Below are 9808 nucleotides of genomic sequence, written 5' to 3' on the forward strand. Positions count from 1 at the left end.
TTGGTGAACTTATGTCAAACTTCTGAAGAAATTTCCACACTGTTTTCCAAAGTGGTTGCACCATTTGCATTTCTACTAACAGTGGATGAGAGTCTCAGTTTCTCCACATCCTTACCATCATCTGTCATTGTCTGTTGATTATTAAGTTGCAAGAGTTCCTTCTATATTCTAGATACAAGGCCTTAATCAGATATGATTTGCACGTATTTTCTCCATCTGTGGTTTTTCTCTTCACTTTCTTAATGATGTCTTCTGAAGCACAAAAGTTTTTAGTTTTAACAAAGTCCAGTTTATCGATTTTTTTAGTGCTTGTGCTTTAGTTATATCTACAAAGGTCACAAAGATTTATTATGCTTATGTTTTCTTTTAAGAGTTTTACAATTTTGGCTCTTACATTTAGATCTATGATTCATTTGGAGTTAAATTTTGAGTATGACGTGGGAGGCAAAGGTTTAAATATATCTTTTTGCATGTGGCTATTGAATTGTCCTGGCACCATTTGTTGAAAAGACTATCCTTTCTCTATTGAATTACCATGGCACCTTTGTTGAAAATCAATTAAGCATAAATTTAAGTGTCTTTAATATGTTAACGTATGTTGTGAGTCTCCAACAGGGAGGATATAAAATGTTCACAATTTTTTTTTTTTTTTTTTTTTTTTTTTAGACAGAGTCTCGCTCTGTCGCTCAGGCTGGAGTGCAGTGGCGCGATCTCGGCTCACTGCAGGCTCCGCCTCCCGGGTTCACGCCATTCTTCTGCCTCAGCCTCCCGAGTAGCTGGGACCACAGACGCCCGCCACCACGCCCGGCCAATTTTTAGTAGAGACAGGGTTTCACCGTGTTAGCCACGATCACGATCTCCTGACCTCGTGATCCGCCCGCCTCAGCCTCCCAAAGTGCTGAGATTACAAGAGTGAGCCACCGCGCCGGGCCCCCAAAATATTTTTATCAAGGAATTCTACTCCCTCCTCCGACCTTAAAAAAAAACAAAAACAAACAAACAAAAAAAACACCGACTTTCATACAGATTCTCATTGAGGTTCACAGAACAAGCTGTAGGGAAGCTAAATTGTTTTCATGCTTCTCTAAATTATTCAGGGCTCTAACTTTTACTGAAACTTTGTTTGTTTAGACTCTAGGAGGCTAACTGTTGTATTTGAACTGCAAATCCAAAGACAATTTCTTTTAGTGTGCTTATTACAAAGACATCTCATTATGCAAAAATGATGCAACTTTGGAAGGTTTATGGATGCAAATTTGGAAGTATGAACAATTTTGCAATTGTGTCTTTTATGTTTTTAGGGCAATGCATCTTGCTTGGTCATGATATATGACTGGAGAGAATATCAGTATGAGGTGTTACAGTCAAATAAGACTTGTTTGCATATACTTTATCACACACACACTGTATACACACACAATCACATACACATATACACACATATTGGAGATACAGTTTTTTCTTTTTAAATATACACACATACTGAAGATATAGTTTTTTCTTTTCCTGTTTAAAACAAGTAGATCTTTTCTTAATTTTTTTAGCTTCTGAATTTTAAAGTCAATCACGTTTTTATTTAACCAAATATAATGCAGAATGTTGGATTAATTGCTTAAATTTGACTTTGTTAAAGTGACAATATTATCACTTTTGCATTATATTACTACAACGAACAGAAGAACTTAGTACAAAAATTAAAAGTGAAAAAGTAAGGCCGGGCATGGTGGCTCATGCCTATAATTCTAGCACTTTGTGAGTCTGAGGTGGCGAATCACCTAAGGTCAAGAGTTCAAGACCAGCTTGGCCAACACAGTGAAACCCCATCTCCACTAAACATACAAAAATTAGCTGGGCATGGTGGCATGTACCTGTAGTCCCACCTACTTGGGAGGCTGAGACAGGAGAATCATTTGAATCTGGGAAGTAGAAGTTGCAGTGAGCTGAGATCTCGCCACTGTACTCCAGCCTTGGCAACAGAGCTTGACTCCATCTAAAAAAAAAGGAAAAGGAAAAGTAGAATTAGTGTCTCTTTATTAGTTTGTATTTATCTGCAGAACAACAACAACAACAAAACACACACAGGCAAAAGCCAATGATAAGAGAAAAAAATACACAGTTACTTCGATGAGGAGATTGCAGCATCATACATCTAGACAGGGAGATTGCAAGCGCAATCATCTGCACTGCAGTCCTCTGCACTGGCCAACCCAGGCGGCCTACCCCAGTGAACCGCTAAGCTTCAAAAAACCCACAGAAAATGATGGTGTAAGACAAGCATAGAGGTGTTCTACTGCGGCCCTCCAAAGTGCATTTAATTACCCTAACTGACACGCTGATTTTCTATGTCCCCACCTGCTAGTGATTTAGTGTTATTTTTACAAGAATAATATTGGTGTTTTTTTTTTTTTTAATCCAGATGGCATTATCTCACCTTACACATAAGAAATGATTACATACAGAAGTTTCCTTTTTTTAAAAAATAAAATAGAGATGAGTCTCCCTATGTTGCCTAGGCTGGCATCCAACTCCTGGGCTCAAACTATCCTCCCACCTCCACCTCCCAAAGTGCTAGGCTGAGATTACAGGCATGAGCTACCATGGCAGACAGAAGTTTCCTGATAGGTAATAATACTGTTTTATTATTATTATTATTATTATTATTATTATTATTATTTGGGGCATTCTATTATGCCAAACACAATTTATAGTAGAAAGTATGTTTTCTTGCAAAACTTTAGCCATATTTAGAACAGCTTTCAACGCATAAGGCACCCCCTCTCTTTGTCAGGGCATTCCGGCTAGTTTTGAGGCTTAATAGCTCTAGTCCATTTCCATTCTCACTATACTTTTTAGGTAACTTAAATGTTCATTTTAGTTTAAATCTCAAGTCCTTTTCTCAAATGGATTTTACTAATTAGCTAATTTAGGAAAATTGTCTGGTATTTTTTCTTTCCTTTGTCACCTCAAACCTCGCTTGGTATTTGCTCAGCATTTTAAGATCTCCCCCGCCCCCCAGGCTACTTGGAAGCTTCCAGGCTACTTCTTTACGGGCAGTTTACAGATTTTGTTTTCAAAGGCCTTTAGTTGACCTTGACCTGCGTGGGTGTTCTCGTCTTTCCTCCTATCGTATGTTACGGTTACCTGCAGAGGCTAGGGTCGAAGGAGAGGTGCTATGCGAGGATGGCCCCAAGTTAAACAGTGACAGCCTCTGCCCTCCTAGACCCCAGGCGCGCGGGGGCGGGCGCGGAACACCGATTCCACCGTCACCTCCAGGCCTCGCGGTGTGGCGGGGTCCGGGACGTCACACAAATGCCAGGGCACCCATGTTTCTGCCCTGGGTAACTCTCATGTCAGCCGGTCCCCCTATTCTGCTAAAGGAGAAAACAAAATTTCCCTCCCATGGAAGCAGCTGGGCAGTTTGAGAACTGGTCGGGCAGAAGGCTGATCGCGCAGAGCCTGGTGCAAACGGGAAGCAATTCCCCTGGAAAAAGAAATGAGAGGCAAGAATTTACATGTCTTTCCCAGGAGTATCAAAGTTTGGGAGAGTTTCCTTCCCAAAGTCATCTGTTCCAAACTGAACTAAAAAAGCTACCTCCCAGGGGCTCCCCAGGAACAGGTTCCCCTGTAAGGGCCAGCAGAACTTGAATAATTTGGGAAGAAGACTCCAATCAAGGATGGGAATTATCCCCTTACACACTTGGCTAAGATTCTTAGGAGAGTAAAGAGGGACTGGAAATTAATATATTTGGAGTCATATATAAATCTGACATTGTAAAATGCAGGCAGTTCTTATTCTGCAGTGTAGGGCCAATCGTTATCACATGGGTTACTCCTTCTGGTATCTTTATAAAGCTCTGATTTAAAGAACTGCTGTTTTGTTGTAGATGAGTGTCTGGGCTGATGGAACTCTCACATCACCTAAATAACCATGAGGCTGTTTTTCAGTTTGCTCACCTCAGTGCTACACATTGCACATGCATTAACAAATATCACCAATGAATGATGATGGAGGTATCATCATTTACTTGACAATCTGTAAGGTACCTTCCATGTAATTGACAATATATACCTACTTAATTACTTACGCTCTTCACATCTCTGTTCCGTTTACTTTGCAAAGAGAAAAGCCCTTTGAACCCAAACATTTGTCGACCCCAGTCCTAGAGAAGTCACAAAATTTGCCAGAGGGAAGGCAAATCTTTTAGCATCTACTTCTAGTATAGGTGAAATTGCTGGGAGTGACTGCTCAGGAGCAACTGAGCAAAATTGGCAATTTTCCCCACAGAGTAAAAAGATTTGATTTGAAAAACATCATACAGCCACTCAAATCTAATTGCCAATATATTTACCAAATTGTACAAGTGATTTTTTTTTTTTTTTTTTTTTTTTTTTTTTTTTTTTTTTTTTTTTTGAGACAGAGTCTCACTCTGTTGCTCAGGCTGGAGTGCAGTGGCACAATCTCGGCTCACTGCCACCACTGCTTCCCAGGTTCAAGTGATTCTCCTGCCTCAGCCTCCTGAGTAGCTGGGACTACAGATGAGTGCTACTACGCCCAGCTAATGTTTTGTATTTTTTAGTAGAGATGGGGTTTCACCATATTGACCAGGCTGGTCTTGAACTCTTGACCTCAAGATCCACCTGCCTCAGCCTTCCAAAGTGCTGGGATTACAGGCGTGAGCCACCGCACACGGCCACGGGTGATTTTTGGATTGTCCACACCATGGCTTCCCTCCTACAGATTGACTTTAATTACCTGAAGTAAGTTTGTAAGTTTAATTAAAAAGAAGTCGCAAGCAGTAGATAGTGAAATGAACAGAAATGGAAACACATGTCCTGAAAGTGTAATACGCTGGGAAATTTTACAGAGGGAGGTGAGATTAAATGAAAGCAGGAAGAGTTCCTATGCTAGGTTAATTTACACAATGTCTTTTATTTGCTTACATTTATTTGGGGTGAATACATTTATAATTTTAATTTTTAAAGGTGTGGACAGAAATGCTTTTACTGATTAGAAAATAATTTTTATTCCACTAGAAGTGGAACAATACTTCTTGTAAATAAATACTAGAAGTAAAGTACATCCAGTGGAACAAAATATTTAAAATAAATATTTAAAACAAAATATTTAAAATAAAATATTTAAAACTACACTTGAAATTTCAAATACATACAATTCAGAGGATAAAAAATCTTCAAAAATCACAGACACAGAGTTTAGGAAGCCAAAGGCTGTGAACTTCCTTTCTCACTGAATCTATGCTTTATTTTGCATTCTTCACAGGTAAGCAATCAATGCCTGTTCTGCTGTGGACCAAAACCAGCCCCATGGAGCTGATCTTCAAAGAAATGGAATTTACTCTGGCATACTTTTATGTATGATACCTTTCCAAGGCCAAATCCCAAGATACCAACAAGTGTAACTTTAGGCAATGATCCAAATCTTGGATTAGCTGCTAAATAATGTTGGCAGAACAGTCCCTGGGTGACGAACATGCTTATAGGAGAAAAAGGCAGAGCTCTCTTCCAGAAACTTTCTTCTTGACATCCTCTTATAATGTTTGAAATCTCTCCTCTGTGAATGTGCAGTTTTTTGAATAAAACAACAGGCCCTGCTTGCCTGGTGGTGGCAAATGGGGACCTTTCTCTTGGTTTCCATGAGTAGACATTGGGGCCATGATGACTTCGTGTTTGCTTTTCTTCCAGTTGAGTGTGCTCGGCCTACTCCTTGATCCAGTGCTGAGTGTCTGTTACCTGTCAGGCAAGGGCATGCGTAGACGTGAAGAAGAATAAGACACAATCACTGCTAAAGGAACTCACAGTCTGTGGGGGGTGTTCCCCAAGGCCGTGTCCCTGGCACTGCCAAGCGGAGCTGGCCTCCTTCCTCGGTGACTGCCACAGCCTGGACTGGAAAATAAATTTTAATTTCTAAGAAAGTAGAGAATGTGAGAGCGCCTTCAAAGTGAGGTTTACGGTTGTAAAACTTGGATTTCAGCGTGTTGTTTGAAAGGCAAGTAGTATTTATATGTACTCATGTGTACATAATTTTATAATCACTTACAGTGTGTCTGAACCAGCTCCTGACCTCAATGTTGTACTGCTCTGGGGAAACATCACACTTTTTCTACCCAGGGAACTTAAGTCTATCCCAAGGAATAGTAAATAGATTTAGAAACTCTCAAAGTGTTCTGCATAGAAAACTAAAAGGAACTCTCCTGTTTGAGAAACTGGGATGGGTTTAAAAAGACTGCAAATTCTTTATCACCACCCCCAACCCCTCAGAGGTGGAATTTATTTCTTCTCTCCTTGAATATGGCCTGGCTTTGAGACTGCTTAATGAATAGAAGGTGGCAGAAGTGACGCTGTGGCCACTCTTGGCTTACGTCCTGAGAAGGCCTGGAAGTTTCCATTTTCCATCTCTTCTGGGACCCCCAAACTACCACACAGAGAGACCACATGTCTTGCATTGGAGAGGGAGGAGGCTGGCCTCCTGGTGGGGCTTCCTGGAGCCTCTAGTTCCAGGCATCTTTTGAAAGACACCGAGAACTGCCAGCTGAGTATCAGTCTACAGAAGCTAGAAAGCAAACAAAGTGGCTGTTGTTTTAAGCCACTAAGTTTGGGCAATTTGTTACATAGCAATAAATAATTGAAATAGAAAGCAAGCCATTCACTGTCACCTATAACTCTTGGTTAACAGGGAATGGCTTTGCTTTATTGGAAAGATAGTTAGACTTAGTTCTCTAAACTGAGTTTTGTTTTTTTTTTTTTTTTTTGAGGCGGAGTCTCGCTCTGTCGCCCGGGCTGGAGTGCAGTGGCCAGATCTCAGCTCACTGCAAGCTCCGCCTCTCGGGTTTACACCATTCTCCTGCCTCAGCCTCCCGAGTAGCTGGGACTACAGGCGCCCACCACCTCGCCCGGCTAGTTTTTTTTTTTGTATTTTTGGTAGAGACGGGGTTTCACTGTGTTAGCCAGGATGGTCTCGATCTCCTGACCTCGTGATCCGCCCGTCTCGGCCTCCCAAAGTGCTGGGATTACAGGCTTGAGCCACCGCGCCCGGCCTAAACTGAGTTTTGGCCGATGATTTATTGTGAGTTGCAGAGGACACAAGTAAGGGTTCCTCTAGTTAGAGAACACAGGGATATAGGGTCAGAAAAGATGCAGAGAATTATGTGGGGAGTAGGCGGCGAGGTGTGACCTTTAGGGCCTGGCGGGTGGTGGCAGACATGAGTACCCAAATAGATGCTGTGAATAAAACCAGTGATCCCAGGCAGACGGTGGTACCAAGGCTATGAGTGCTGAAGGAGAGAGTGGGGAGGAAGGATAAAAATAAAAGCATAATTATTCAAATAAAAATGTTTATTCATATGCCACATAAAATTATCTACCCTACTACACTTTTGGAAACACTGCCTAGAAATAACACCCTTTTCATACCTCATGGCTCCTTCTGAAGGAGTCCTTCATGAGGAAGTAAGTAAATAGGGATTTTCTCTTTTTTCAAGAAACTAGATATTTTTTCTTACATAGTGAAACACAGGTCTTTCTTCATTACTCCATGCGGTGGTCACACTTAGCCCCATCAGCACAGTTGTACAGGCACAGTCACACACCAAGGAACAGGTAGACACACACACACAAACACACACACACACGGACACATTCTTAAATATGATGTTTTTCAAATTGGCAATCATGAAGAAAAATTTTCAACTTTTATACTTTCAAAGTTTCTAAAAATAGATGAGTCTATTTGATAGCAATTTTGGCATTTTTGAGGGAAATAAGTTTACTCATATTTTCAAATATTTAAGCTTAAACTGCATAATTAAAGAATTCCATATCATCTTTAATTTGTTTTGTTTGTTTGTTTTTGAGACAGAATTTCACTCTTGTGACCCAGACTGGAGTGCAGTGGCGGCATCTTGGCTCACTGCAACCTCCACCTCCCCAGTTCAAGCTATTCTCCTGCCTCAGGCTCCCGAGTAGCTGGGACTACAGGCATGTGCCACCATGCCTGGCTAATTTTTGTATTTTTAGTAGAGACGGGGTTTCATCATGTTGGCCAGGCTGGTCTCGAACCCCTGACCTCAAATGATCTGCCTGCCTAGGCCTCCCAAAGTGCTACTAAATGTACAGTTTCATCATTAGCCTTTTTTGTACTTTTGTGTTTTTATTTTTTTATTTTTAATTTTTTATCATTGGCCTTTAAAAAATCAAATGAAAGTATTATTGGATAACATAAAGCTTCCCTTGATTTCAAAAAATTCCAGTTTTGTCTACTGCTTGAAACTTTAGGTTATGGTCTCATGAGCATGGTATTTCAATGTCTTCCTATGTAGGATGGGTATTTTTCTACTCCAGAACAGGTATTGTTACCATGAGGTAATCTATGTTTAAGAGTGTCATAGGAGACAGAAGGGAATCACTTGCTGTGTCCTAAAATTTAATATGTAGAGTTTTTTTTTTTTTTGACCCAGAGTCTTGCTTGTGTCACCCAGGCTGGAATGCAGTGGCACGATCTTAGCTCACTGCAACCTCCACATCCTGGGTTCAAGCAGTTCTCCTGCCTCAGCCTCCTGAGTTCCTGGGACTACAGCTGCGCACCACCACTCTCGGCTAATTTTTGTATTTTTTAGTAGAGATGGGGTTTCACCATGTTGGCCAGGCTGGTCTTGAACTCTTGACCTCATGATCTGCCCACCTCAGCCTCCCAAAGTGCTGGGATTACAGGCGTGAGCCACCACGCCCAGCGAGTTTTATTTTCATAATTTAAAAAACAATTTATTGTTGATAGTGTTTCATGCAGTGGTTATAAGATCATTTGCTTAAAATTGTTAAGCTTTTAATTATTTGGGTTTTTTAAAAAAGATGCCTGAATTTTAAAAATTGCATGTAGCCTGAGGACTTAATGTCTGTTTTGTGTTTATTGTCTGATGAATTTCTTCTGTTATTTCCGTTTACTTATTCTGGAATCATGGGATTTTAGAGCTATGAGCTGTCATGGAAGTTGCCTAGTTCTTATCCAACCATTTTATTTGATAATGGAGGCCCAGGGTCAGTTGAATAGTGGTTCAGAGTCACCCAGTATCTACTCATCTGCTTTTGTCTGAATGAATGAATATTTGCATGAGACTTCTGAGAAAGATCCCATTTCTTTGATGGAACAACTCTTCCAGCAGAATAAGGTTCATTGTGCCCTAAGGTGGGCAGCAGCTGAACACCAACATTGGGCTTTCTGGTGAGCAAGGCCTCTCCAGAATGCACAGAGACTTAGACTAAGTCTTTCTTCTGAGACCTGGTTATCCAAGTTCTGCCCCCTTGAAACATCTGTTCCATGGTATGCTTATGCCAGACTGATCCCATCTGTGAAGTTTTTCCCCTCTGAGCTGAGACATAGGTTAGGTGAGATTCCTGCTATGTCCTTTCTTATTTTGTCCTGGGGCTCCAGACACAAACCTCGGTAGGAGGCAGCACTTTATAACTGAAAAAAAAAAAAACAAAACCCTGTACAGAGGGTTCTTCCACAAATGTATGACCCCAGGTAAGTCACTTAACAGCTCTGGTTTGTAATAGAGTGAATTAGATGATCTCTAAGATAAATGAGGGTGGGGGAAACAGATGTTTAATTGAATCCTAAAAGGACACTAATAGACTAATTTTTCCCTTCTATTTGTATTTATTTTATTTTTATTTTTATTATATATTTATTTTTGAGATGGAGTCTTGCTCTGTCACCCAGGCTGGAGCAGTGTTGTGATCCTGGCTCACTGCAACCTCCGCCTCCTGGGTTCAAGCTATTTTCCCACCTCAG

The 9808-nt window shown here is 40.8% G+C and overlaps 1 pseudogene; it reads right to left on the reverse strand.

Annotated features, from left to right (window-relative positions):
• Window positions 1–5214: 5214 nt before the first annotated feature.
• Window positions 5215–5675, reverse strand: LOC104674221 (annotated as a pseudogene).
• Window positions 5676–9808: the final 4133 nt, after the last annotated feature.

The sequence above is a fragment of the Rhinopithecus roxellana genome, chromosome 9 (genome assembly GCF_007565055.1).
Source record: "Rhinopithecus roxellana isolate Shanxi Qingling chromosome 9, ASM756505v1, whole genome shotgun sequence".
Classification (NCBI taxonomy): domain Eukaryota; kingdom Metazoa; phylum Chordata; class Mammalia; order Primates; family Cercopithecidae; genus Rhinopithecus; species Rhinopithecus roxellana.